Genomic DNA, 13,670 nt, shown 5'->3' with positions numbered 1-13,670 from the left:
ACAAGAACTAACAACTAGATGCAAATGAAACTGAATGATTGAAACAGTGATAAAGCAAGAACAGAAACAGAGACTACTACTAATGAACTAATGCAAGATAATTAATGAACTGAAAACTAAATGTATGCAACTGGAATGAAACAGGAATGAAACAAGACAAACACAAATCATAGACACAGAGTTCTGGGGATGAACTCGAGCAGCACTCGACCGAGTGTAGGTCGAGTGGGTGGTCGAGCTAGACTAGACGCAGAAACAGAGCAATGCAATAAAAACAGAGTAATGCTAAATCCAATCAAACAACAAGCAAGCAACAGGATTAAGACTAAGATTTCAATAAACAAAGAAGGTCCTGAGGATGGATTCATGGGATGGACTAATCATTGTGGTTATCTAACTTGGTCAACAAATCTCAAGCAAACTTTGAGCTAACCTCTAGACATATTAATCTAAGACAAGTTTCTCCCACTCTCATGGTCAAGAAACAATCAAACCTATGCAATTCTAGACTTGTTCTCACACAGTAAAGAATCTACACAAGCAGGCATTAAGCAATACATCTCAAACCAAACAAGACCTCTAATCTCTTAGCAAGCCTAATGGTAAGCTCTAGATCTAGCCTTATCTATGCTTCCTAAACATTGGTGTGATGCTAAGAAGCTTGAAATCAGACTCTACCCTCTCAGATATAGAATCAGCATTAAGATCATCTACCCTAGAAGAGATCTACAACAATCAAGCTTGACCAAGTCACACAAACCACAAGATCAATCCATCCTAACCCATCCTCAAGATCCTAAGGAAACTACTCACAACAATACATGGTGATCAAAGTCAAAAACCCAGAAAATATTGAAACTTGCATTATTAGAAAGATTAAACAAAGATCTTCAATATTGATGAAAGGATGAAACTCAAATTCTCAATATCTTGAAAGTTATAGAACCAACAAAATATAAGAATCTAGTCTTCTTTTTTAAGGAAGTACAAGATCTTAAAAATAAAAATGCAAAAGGAATAAAACTAAAAAAGGTAAAAACTAGGTTTAGGGAATATCTAAAAAGTTGCACACTTTGGTGGCTGCAGGTACAAGGCCTTATATAGGTGAGGAGGTGGAAGCCCTAAAAATAGAAAAAGTCAAAGTAGTCAACGGCTCGGTCAACTCGACCAGTGCTCGGTCGAGTCCATGGTCGAGCTGGCTTCTCTCGTGCACACTCCACTCGGTCGAGTCCATCTACCCACTCGGTCGAGTGCTTGGTCGAGTTGGACTCTGGACCTTGGTTCTTCAGCCTTAACTCTCTTGCTTTCCCTTCAAGATTGCTTCACTTCTCCTCAGGATTGTTTCCATGCTCCTTAAGCTCCAAAATCACCTGTTTATGCATGAAAAGATGCAAATGCAATGCAACTAAACTCTAATGCATGATTAGTCCTAAAGCTACACAATAATGATGAAAATGACTAGCAAAAGATGCAAAAGATGTGAATAAACTAAGAGAAAACATGGTAAAATATATGAACATCACTCTTGTTAGTATCATCTCTGCTTTATTTACACTGTTCACCTTGCATTTAGTTTCTTATCTTAGTAATTTTACATTCTGCATTTCATTATTGTCATTAGGGTGTTAGTATAAAACCATTTTCATACTTGGCTTAACTTAGATAAGTGTTCACATCCAGATTGCTTGCATCTTACTCATTATGGATTGACATCTCTTATATTACAACAACATAAGAGTAATTGAAACCTCTTGCATTCCACCTGATCATTCATCATTATCACTGCTTATGTCTCTGTTTGCATGTTGCATTCATTCATAGCATAAGTATCATCTTCATCATCACACACACACACAAAAAAAAAGTTCAGTTTCAACTTGGCGCCGTTGTCATTTGAGTAACAACTCGAACCACCACTCGACCATCTGCACGATCGAGTGATTGCTCTAGCCACCAATTCAGATTCAATCGATCTTCAACTCGAGCTTGTGCTCGACCGAGTGTCAGTTCGAGCTAGTGATCGAGTCAGTTGATGCACACTAGATCCAAGGGAAGCCAGAATCTTCAGAGGTACCTTGATCATATCAACCGATTACCAAGAGACTTGAGGCAACAGAAAACCAGAATCCTTCAGGAACAGGAAGAACAATTGCTGATGGATCAACAAAACAACCAAGATCAAAGGACAAGGCATATTGGTGCAGGAGATGCTCCAAATACACACAACCAGAGAGCTGGCATAGTACCTCCTGTAGTTGCCAACAACAATTTCGAAATTAAAAGTGGGCTAATCACAATGATTCAGGCAAACAAATTCCATGGTCTACCAATGGAAGATCCTTTAGATCATTTGGATGAATTTGACAGGCTCTGTGGCCTCACCAAGATAAATGGTGTTAGTGAGGATGGCTTCAAGCTCAGATTGTTTCCCTTCTCTCTAGGAGACAAGGCTCACTTATGGGAGAAAACACTACCAACAGGAGCCATAACCACATGGGATGCTTGTAAGAGGCCTTTCTAGCTAAATTTTTCTCTAATTCTAGAACTGCAAGGTTGAGGAATGGAATTTCTGGTTTTGCTCAGAAGAACAATGAAACATTTTGTGAAGAATGGGAGAGATTCAAAGGATACCAAACATAATGTCCACATCATGGCTTTAGTAATGAGTCTCTACTCTCCACACTATATAGAGGAGTCTTACAAAAAAATCAGAATGTTATTGGATACAGCCTCTAATGGAAATTTCCTCAACAAGAATGTAGAAGAAGGATGGGAGCTAGTGGAAAACTTGGCACAATCTGATGGGAACTACAATGAGGACTATGATAGAACTGTGAGATTTGTCACTTCTGATCATGATGAGAAGTATAAGAAGGATCTAAGGGTTGTTCATGAGAAGCTGGACAAGATTCTACTCAGCCAGCAAAAGAATATTCAATTTCTTGGTGAAGAAGAGACTCCAGCTCAAGATGGGGAGAATGAATTTTCTGAGATTTGTTATATGCAGAACCAAGGAGGCTTCAAAGGTTATAATCAGTTCAAAAACAATAACCTATCCTACAGGAGCAACAATGTAGCAAATCCTCAAGATCAAGTCTCCCTCCTCAACAACCTCAGCAGCACAACACTTATGTCCCCAAGCAGCAACAACTAGGTTACTAGGCTCCAATGTGTTCCCCACCAGGGTTTCAGACCAACCAAGCCCAGGAACCAGATTTAAGAGCTATGATAGAGCAGTTGCTACTTTGACAAGCAAATGGGCAGCTTGAGACAGCAAAAAAGTTTGCTGAGATAAACCATAGGCTGGATTCTTCTTATAATGACCTGAATATTTAGTTTGAGAGCTTGAATTCTAAAATCAAGTTCATGGAGAGCAATATTGCTTCTACATCAGCTCCTAAGCCAAACCAACTACCTGGTAAGGCTATTCAAAATCCAAGGGAGTTTACCGCAAAAGCTATCCATTTCTATGAGGAAGCTGTCACTGAGGACAATGAGGTTCAAGCTGGGGAGGATTTGTCCCAAGATGAAGCTTAGAGTAATGGTTTTACTCAACAGATTGAAGCAGAAAAACCACACGGCCATGTACTCGACCACACACACGATCGAGTGTCTGATCGAGTTGCTCCCGCAGAAATAACACTCGACCAAGTTCTTGACCGAGCACACGATCGAGTTGCTCCCGCAGACGCTGTTAAACCTGTTAGATACATCTCTCCTGCTTACAAACCACCTCTGCCATTCCCTGGACGTTTCAAGGAACAAAAGCTGAGAACTCAAGGAAATAATTGAAAAGAGGGAAGTGATGGCTTTGAAACAAGAGGTTATCATTGAATTCAAGGAAGAAGAGAGAGGATCTGCTTAGGAATAGTATGCTCCCTATCCTCTCTACCAAGGCATGCTACTTGAGATATCAAAGCAGAAGGCTCAGAATCAAGACAAGAGGGATCTTAAGGAGATTGGGGGAGTTATCATCCCAACTAAACTTGAAGACACATGTCCATTCAATATGCCTTGCTCCTTTAGCTACCTACACTTCAACAAATGTTTGTGTGATCTGGGAGCATCTATCAGTGTAATGCCTTACTCTATAGCACAAAAGCTTAGGCACACTGAATTCAAGTCTAGCAACCTCTACATAAGTCTGGGTGATGGATCAACAAGGGATGTGGTTGGTAAATTGGAAAGCTTTCCAGTCAAGTTGGCCAAGGCCAGAATTCCTACTGATTTTGTGGTTATTGATAACTCTCTAATTTACATGTTTAAAGCATCTCTTTTTGTCTATATTTTACATTGTTTTTACCCTAACCTTAGCATTTTTAGGTCATTAACTGTAGGAAATCGCATTTAGGCCATTTAAGGTGTTGTATTCTTGCCTTTGCATATTTTGGATGAAAACAGTTGCTTTAGAGCCTAAAATGGGAAGAAACAAGGTCAAATCCGAGCATGTACCCGAAGGAGCTATGGAGCAGGAAGAACAGTCTGAACCTCAACCGATCGAAGAGGATCCAAGGGCAGGAAGAACAACCCGAGGACCTATCCGAGGACTTACCCGACCACATCTTCGAGCACCGCCTCGAGCAGACCCTCGGACAGGACTGGGCTGCTAGGGTTAAAGGGTTTCCATATATAAACCCCCCCTCTTCTTCCTCTCGCCCTAGCACGCCACCGACACTCAAACCAGAGAGCGAGAGCTTCTGAGAGAGATCTTGAGCGACTCAAACACTTTTTCCACTTTGTTAGGATTCATTTTGTTATTTTCTTTTGCATTTTCGATTCTATACTCTTCCTCTTTACTCTGTTTTCAATACAATGCAATTTTCGTTTATCTATGCTTTTGTGTTTTATGCAATGATATCTGAGTAGTGAAACAAAGTTTCTATGGATGGGATAGACAATTTTGTGTCCTTGATCGGTTAGGATGTTTTAGCTTGGTTGTTTATGTTTTATAAATTCCCTTCTAGATTGGTGTTATTAATGCTATCAATAGACCGAGAGGTTGAGATTAGATCTAGGGTGTTTTACCATCGAGAGGTGTAGATGAAATGCTTGAATCAATCAATGCTAGAGATTTACTCACTTAGCCTAAGAGATTAGATGTGTAAGGAGTTTATTGACAATAATGAATCGGTTTGTATTGCCTGCTTGGTCATGTTTCTCCAACGAGAGTTAGGTAGGGGAGTGATGAAGGTTGATTGTTTCTATCACGAGAGTGTTTTAACAAGATTTTAGAGATTCATTGTCTAGGGAATATTTGCTTGAGGCATGTAGGACATTCATACTGGTCAGGAACGCTTAGGAGTCGATTACCCCATCCTTAGGAGCTTTCGAATTTTGATTGTTTACATTTTCATTCATAACTCGATCACTTACCTGAACAGGTACACGATCACCTGCTTCGAGTACACTTTCGAGCTGTTCATACTCATCTTGGTTACTCGATCACCCCACCCGATCCTGTACCCAAATGCTTGCATCGAGTGCGTAGGTCGTGTGGTTCTTGTTTATTTTAGGATTGTTAGATCAAACCATTGATTGCTTGGCTTGACTTGCATAGTTCTGATCATATCTCATCTACTAGCATAACAACCATTTTTGATTGATAACCCTTTGTACTAAAACTGCATAGGGAATTGATACCCTGGGTGAAAATCCTGTTATCAATTTGGTGTCGTTACCATTTGGTTGAATTTGATACATTCAAGATTTCAGCACTTGCTAGATCAAGTTCTATTCTATACTTTGGTTAGTTACTGACTCGTTTACTTTCGTATTTGTTTGTTTTGCATTTCAGGTACAACCCGAGTACCCACCCGACCCGTCACTCGATCACCTGGATCGAGTTCACCTTCGTGTACTCACTCACTCGGTCAACTGATTGTGCATGCAAACACAATCCAAGGGTAGCCAAAAGTTGAGTCCTTTCATTGACAACATCGACAGACCAAGGTTACTCCGTCCACAACAAGTTCAACAACCGTAACCAAACACAATTGAGGAGATAATGAATAACCAGAATGGTCTACCAGCTCCTCAAGCAAGGACCAACATCGGAGCAGGAGATGCTCCATCTACTAACACTCAAAGAAATGGCATTGTGCCACCTGCTGTCCAGAACAACAACTTTGAGATCAAGAGTAGTCTCATCCAGATGATACAAAACAATAAGTTTCATGGATTGCCAATGGAGAACCCATTGGACCATTTGGATGAGTTTGATAGGCTCTATAGCCTAACGAAGATAAATGGAGTTAGTGAAGATGGATTCAAACTCCGGCTTTTCCCATTTTCTTTGGGAGACAAAGCACACATCTGGGAGAAATCACTCCCCAAGGAGTCCATCACCACCTGGGAAGCATGCAAGAAGGCGTTTCTAGCCAAATTCTTCTCCAACTCCAGAACTGCAAGGCTGCGAAATGATATCTCCAGCTTTGTTCAGAAGAGCAATGAGACGTTTAGTGAAGCTTGGGAACGTTTTAAGGGATACACTAGCAGATGCCCTCATCATGGATTCAACAATGCTTCATTGTTAAGTACACTATACCGAGGTGTTGTCCCTAAGATACAGATGTTGCTGGACACCGCAAGTAATGGTAACTTCCTCAAAAAGGATGTCGATGAAGGTTGGGATCTAGTGGAGAACTTGGCTCAATCTGATGGCCACTACAATGAGGAGTATGATTGCACTTTGCGATCTACTGGAGACATGACAGCCCTCAATGACAAATTGGATAAGCTCCTCAGCCAGCAGCAGCATGTACATGCCATCTCAGAGTCAGAGCAGTTTCTGCAACAAGATGAGGAGAATGTTCAGTTGGTGGTAGTGAACTTCATCAATAATCACAGAGGTCACAACAAAGGGCAAAGAACCTACATCCCCATTTACCAGACTATCACCTCAACCACTTTACACACTTCCTCCTCCCTCGATTTGATCTCAATGATGCACCAAGTACTGTCAGCTCAGAAGACATGCAATTCAAATTAATACAAGATTTGATGCTCTCGCCGAACGACTATCGACCAATTATCAAAAACTACACAACATGTTTGATGCTTTGAGCTCTCGAATTCAGATGCTTACAGATAAATCAGCTTCAACTTCAAAAATTCAGGTGTCTACGCTCGCAATAGCCCTACGGAGTGGACGAAACTTACCACCTCGGGAGGCACCACCAAACATTCCTGCGGACAGCAATTATCTGGATGGGGAGGATCTCCGTAAATTGCCCACTCCTACTCAACCACAAAGCCATTCCACAGAAAAACCTGAGCCTACACCCGATCATACCACCTGGATAGACGATCGGGTGGACATACCTGTAAGCCCACTACCTACATACAAACCAGGAGGAGAGAAACAGAAAGAGAGACGATTTATCCCTCTACCTTACAAACCACCCTTGCCATTTCCTGGACGGTTTCACAAAGAACTTCTTGAGAAGCACAAGGCATTGTTCGAAAAACATATGCAGGAACTCGAGCTTCGCATGCCTCTAATGGACGTTTTCACCCTGATACTCCCTTACAAGAAATTCCTGAAGGATGCGGTGATGGAACAAATCAAACAAGTTCAGGGAATGGTCATACTCAATCACGAGTGCAGTGCTATAATCCAGAGGACTACTGCACCTAAGAAACTGAGCAACCCAGGGTTGTTCACATTACCTTGCTTGATTGGACATTTGACGTTCGGAAGATGTCTCTGCGACTTGGGGGCATCAGTCAGTTTAATGCCTTTAACTGTAGCCAAATGTCTTGGATTTGAGCAATTCAAACCCACCGACATCCAACTAGTTATGGCAGATCGAACTACAAGGTTACCAAGTGGAGTATTGGAAGACTTTCCGGTCAAGGTAGGTCAGTAGACGTACTAACCGACTTCGTGGTTTTGGAAATGGATGTAGAACCAAGGGATCCACTTATCTTAGGACGACCATTCTTAGCCACCGCAGGAGCAATGATAGATGTGAGGAACGGTAAGATCGACCTAAAGCTCGGGGAAGACCTGACAATGCAGTTTGATATTCGGGAAACTATGAAAAAGCCCACAATCGCAGGGCAAACCTTATGGATAGAGGAATTAGAAAAACTGCGTGAGGAGGCGTTTGAGGAAGTAACAACCAGAGATTGTTTACAAACAGCGCTAACAAAAGATAGCGAGGAGGGATTCATACAGCAAGAAACAGAGCTCTATAAGGAATTGCTCGATACCTATCAGGAAATCATCGAACCAGAGTTAAGTGAAGACACGGGGGAGGCTGAAAAGGAGAGGATGATGTTTGACAACCGAAGCTTGAAAAAATCAGTTGTCCACCGAGCAAGGTGATCGAGCACCACTCCGAGTCGCAATTATAAGCCACTGATGATTGGTCCGAATCAAAAGCGCCTAAAGTAGAACTCAAACCTCTTCTGTCTGGGCTAAGGTACGTTTTCTTAGGACCTAATTCAACTTATCCAATTATAGTCAATTCTAGCCTGCCCGAGAAAGAGCTCAATTTGCTTTGCACTCAATTAAGAAATTTTAGAGGAGAAATAAGCTACACTCTAGATGATATCAAGGGTATATCCCCTGATCTCTGTACCCACTGGATAAACCTAGAGGACGAATCATATTCTAGTGTGGAGCCTGCGCGTCGGCTAAACCCGAACCTGAAAGAAGTGGTGAAAAAGGAAATTCTGAAGTTACTCGATGCTGGAGTTATCTACCCCATCTCTGATAGTACTTGGGTGTCTCCAGTGCATTACGTTCCAAAGAAAGGTGGAATGACCGTTGTCAAAAACGAGAAAGATGAGCTGATTCTAACTAGGATAATAACAGGTCATCGAATGTGTATTGATTATAGGAAGCTTAATGCAGCCTCAAGGAAAGATCACTTTCCCCTGCCTTTCATCGACCAGATGCTCGAACGTCTTGCTAACCACCCCTACTACTGTTTCCTTGGCAAAACTCATCATAGATCCCTAATGCAAATATTAAACAGTCCTTCATGAAACATGCTAACAAAATCCTAATATGCAATGCAAACTACATGAACACTCAAACCCTCCCCCAAACTTAAATCACACAGTCCTCTGTGTGAAAGAAATTTGATGGAGGAAGACTAAAACAAAACACAATATGACATGCAATGGTATTTACAAGGAAGGTGATAGTGTTACCTCATGGATTGTGGAAGAAGCTATCCACATCCTCATTCATGCTCTCCAAAGTGTAGTTGGGGTCTTGTTGCTGACTTGGAGAAGGAGATTGGGGCGACTCGACTATGGCCATCGAATGGTACTCGTTCGAGTGCGGGGGTCGAGTTGGATGCCGAGTTGGAAAATGCTGACCTTGCTGCTGGTAGAACTGCTGCAGGAGTGCTGGATCCATGAAGTATTGGGGTGGGAAGGGAGGGTAACCTGGATTGCCTGGATATGCTGCTGAAGCTGGGAAGCCATAAGGAGTTCTGGGTTGGAACTCGGCCGAGTGCATCTGGGGTGCTCGGTCGAGTGGCTGCAAGAGTGAACAGGTCGAGTGCCTCGAAAATTGTTGTTCTCGGCTACTTGAACTTCTCTTCCTCTGAATTGGCTCGTACATTGAAGCTCTAGCTGGTTCCACAAGGTTTTCATCTCTTGAAAGTGCTCTAGTTGAGCTACACCTCCTCAAAGGGCTAGAATGGCTTGGAAATGAGTTTGCACTCTTCAATTCAGCAATCTCCTTCTTTAAGCCCTCGATGGACTTACCATATTGCCCACCTTCTTCTTCAGCTTTTCAAACTTCTTCCCATGCCACTTGTTCCACTTTTGTAGGAGTGTCAACCTCTTGCTAGTCTCTCTCACTCCTCTACTATCTCTTGGGTTAGGCTCATAATCTTCAAAGTAAAACTGCTCTTCCCCATCAGCCATTTCTACATCTCTAGCTTCATCAATTCTAACTTGAGCTGTCCCATCAAACAAGAACTCATCAGCTGGCCAAAAGTCAATATTTGCTCCTTCTTGTATGGTGGTGAGCTCTTGATTTGGTAGGACAAGCTGTATTTTTCCAATTGTTGGAAGCTCAAAATTGAAAAGGTGATTTCCTTGGCTAGTATTAAGGTGGAGGTGAGGTAGCTTGAATTAATCCATCTTGGCATGAACTTCTTTCCTCTAAGTGGCACCTTAGAAGCTTGTAGTAATGGAATGATGATGCCTCCAATGGTTAGGGCTCCCATTGATCCTTTGTTGTGCAATTTGCCTACCCAACTTCTCAAGTATATCATGTGGTCAATGAGCACCCTTGCAAGGTCAGTTCCCTCTCTGCTTCCAAGGATAATGCTTCCATTTTTTGCTTGAAGGATTATGCTATTGAGTGCCACATCAATCATCTTGAGCTCACCCTCATTCACATTTCCTGTTTCCTTCCTAGCAAAGAAGGTGTTTGCTAAGGCCTTGTGGAAGTACCTTAGGACTGGGCTTCTTATCTTGGAACTCTTGGTCTTGGAGGATGAGTATGTGATGTTGTCTCCAATGGTTTCCCAAATAGCATAGAGCTCTTCTCTTGGTATGACCATGCTCCTCTCACTACCAACTTCAAAGCCAAATATATTGGCTATCTTTTTCAATGAAAGCTCATACCTTCTCCCTTTGATAGTGAAGTCAACATGACCAGGTCCAAACTCCTTATCCTTCTTTCTGTAGCAATGCATCTTGATTGTGGCTAACAATTCACAGCTTTCTTCTTTATACCCTTCCATGCAAAGCCCCATGAACTTGCTTAGGTTGCAATTCTCAAAAAGACATTCCACATCTTCATCAATGCCTAGCTTCTCCATGGTTTCCTTGTGTGGGTATCTAGTCCCCAAGAACTGCATCCTCAAGAAGGCTTCATAAAGCTGCCTTTGAGTTAAGCCACAAGATTCTTCTTCACCATCATCTTCTCCTTCTTCTTCTTCATCTTCTTCTTCACTCTCACTTTCAATCTCCTCTTGTTCAACCTCAACTGTTGGCCTCTTCCCCTTGGCCTTGTGTCTCCTAATGTGCTCCCTAAGAGTGAACTCCATCTCTTCTTCACTCTCAGTTCGCTCAGGGTCTTCCTCAGCTGACTGATGCCTCTCTCTCGCAACCTCACTCAACCGCCTACTCGGACCACCACTCGATCATGTGCTTGCTCGAGTGGTGGGTCGAGTGCTTCTTCCAGTTTCTCCTCTTGATTCAAGACGAGCATCACGACGATCCAGGGAGCTTTCAGCCGCTTGTCGAGGCTTCCTAGTAATCTTTGAAGACATTTTCAAATAGAACTGAAAGGAATAGACTCAAAGCTTAAAGTTAATAGGTTAGTGACCCAAAAACTAAAAGAGCTAACCTTGAGCAAAAAGATGAACTTGGAGAGAGATTTTAAACTTAATTTTAACTGTTTTAAGCAAATGAGAGTGTGAGAGGCATATAATCGAGTCAAGCTATATTTAAAGAAGCTAAGGGGCAAAGGAGACAAGGGTGGAGCGTCCATACCATTCAAATTTGAAATGAGAATCTTTGACCTGCTTTTTGCTGCCACTCGACCCCTCACTCGACTGCAAGTGGTCGAGCTCCTTGACCAAAGTTTGAAATTCAAAAAATTTTCTTCTTTTTCTCCCTCCACTCGATCATTCAAGAGAAATGGGAATCGAGTGGGCCTTAGTTTCTTGATAACTCGGTCGAGTACCTCTCGTGGGCCTGTCGAGTGGGCTCACGAGTCTACTTCCCCAAGTCCAAATCTCTCCATACCCATCTACACTTTCACTAAAAAGCCTGCCCAACACAAACATAAAAGAAAAGAAATCAAAACTACAAGGAAAATAAAGCATATGTACAATGATACCTTAGGGACTTCCTCCCTAGTGAGCTTGTTTAAAGTCACTAAGCTTGACTTTTGATGCCTTTTCAGGCTTGGTTTAGAGACCAAGGAGGTGATGAAATCCTCCCTGGTACCACTTGATCAATGTGAAGTTGACCCTTGATCACTTCACCCTTAACACACAAACCATATTTCTTCTTAATCTTGAGCCTTGGTCTTGCTTTCTTCAAAGACCTCTTGTTAAGCTTGATTTGGAGATCCTTCACCAATTCAGTCAACTCTTGAACAGAACCCTTAAGCTTTTCCACTGAATCCTCTTGAAGAGAGAGCTTAGCCTTTGGAGTTGCCACTTCACTTGAGACCTCATGACCTCCTTTGTCCTTGATAGTGAAAGGTTGATCATCAATGGTAGGCAGATTGGTTGGGTTATAGATGTCAAACTCCATGGTTAAATCCTCAGAAATGTTCAAGGTTACAAGACCTTCCTTGACATCTATAACAGCTCCAACAGTGGCTAAGAATGGCCTCCCTAGAATGATAGGATCTTCAGGCTCCTTATCCATCTCTAGAACCACAAAATCTGTATGAATCCTTGCCTTCCCTATCTTGACTGGAATGTTTTCCAACCTACCAACCACATCTTTGTTTGACCCATCAGCTAGGCATATGTGAAGGTTGGTAGACTTGAACTCAGTGTGCCCAAGCTTTTGTGCTATAGAGTAAGGCATCACACTGATAGATGCTCCCAAGTCACATAAGCACTGGTTGTAGTGAAGATAGCTAAGTGAGCAAGGCAGATAGAATGGTCCTGGATCCTCAAGTTTAATTGGGATGACAACTCCCTCAAGCTCTTCAAGGTCCTTTTCGTCTTGAGCATGGGCTCTCTTCTTTGACATTTCAAGCAAAAAATCCTGATAGAGAGGATATGGATCATATTGTTCCAAGGCAGGTCCTCTCTCTTCTTCTTGGTAAGCAATGATGACTTCTTGTATGGCCATCACTTCCTTCTTCTCAATCACAGCTTCTTCCTTCAAAGCCCTCACTTCCTCTTGTTGCAAAGCCATAATTTCCTTTCTCTCAATGATTTCCCTTAGTTCCTTCAGCTTCTATGCCTTGAAATGTCATGGTAATGGTAGAGGCGGTTTGTAAGCAAGAGGAATGTACTTAGCAGGCTTGACAGCTTCTGATCCTTCAACTCGATCGACCACTCGAGCTGACACTCGGTCGAGTGCTGGTTCGAGCACATGGTCGAGTGAAATGCCGGATTCAATTTGCTTTGCACAATCTTCACTTTGGGCTTCAAGAAATGACCAATCCTCCGTAGCTTGAATTTCACTGTCCTCAGTGTCTTCTTCTTCATAGACATGAATGGCCTTAGCAGTGAACTCCCTTGGGTTTTGAACAGCTTTTCCAGGGAGTTGGTTAGGCTTAGGAGCTGAAGTAGAAGTAAGGTTGCTCTCCATATACTTCACTCTAGAGTTGAGACCTTCAAACTTCATGTTGAGATCATTATACTGGGATGTTAACCGCTGGTTCAACTCAGCAAACTGCTTTGCCTCTTCCATCTTTCCATTGGCTTGCCCAATCAACATTTGTTGCATCATAGCTCTCAAATCTGGTTCTTGGCCTTGGTTAGTTTGAAACCCTGGTGGGGGACACAATTGGGGCTGGAACACTTGATGTTGCTGCTTGGGTACATATTTGTGTTGCTGTTGAGGCTGTTGAGGTTCTTGAGTTGGGTAGACTTGATCTTGAGGATTGGCCACATTAGTGCTTCTATAGGAGAGATTGTTGTTCTTGAATCCTCCTTGGTTGTAACCTTTGAATCCTCCTTGATTTTGTATGTAGCACAACTCAGCAAACTCTGCATCTCCTT

Source organism: Camelina sativa, chromosome 8 (assembly GCF_000633955.1).
Source record: "Camelina sativa cultivar DH55 chromosome 8, Cs, whole genome shotgun sequence".
NCBI classification, from domain to species: domain Eukaryota; kingdom Viridiplantae; phylum Streptophyta; class Magnoliopsida; order Brassicales; family Brassicaceae; genus Camelina; species Camelina sativa.
This window is presented reverse-complemented; position numbering follows the sequence as displayed.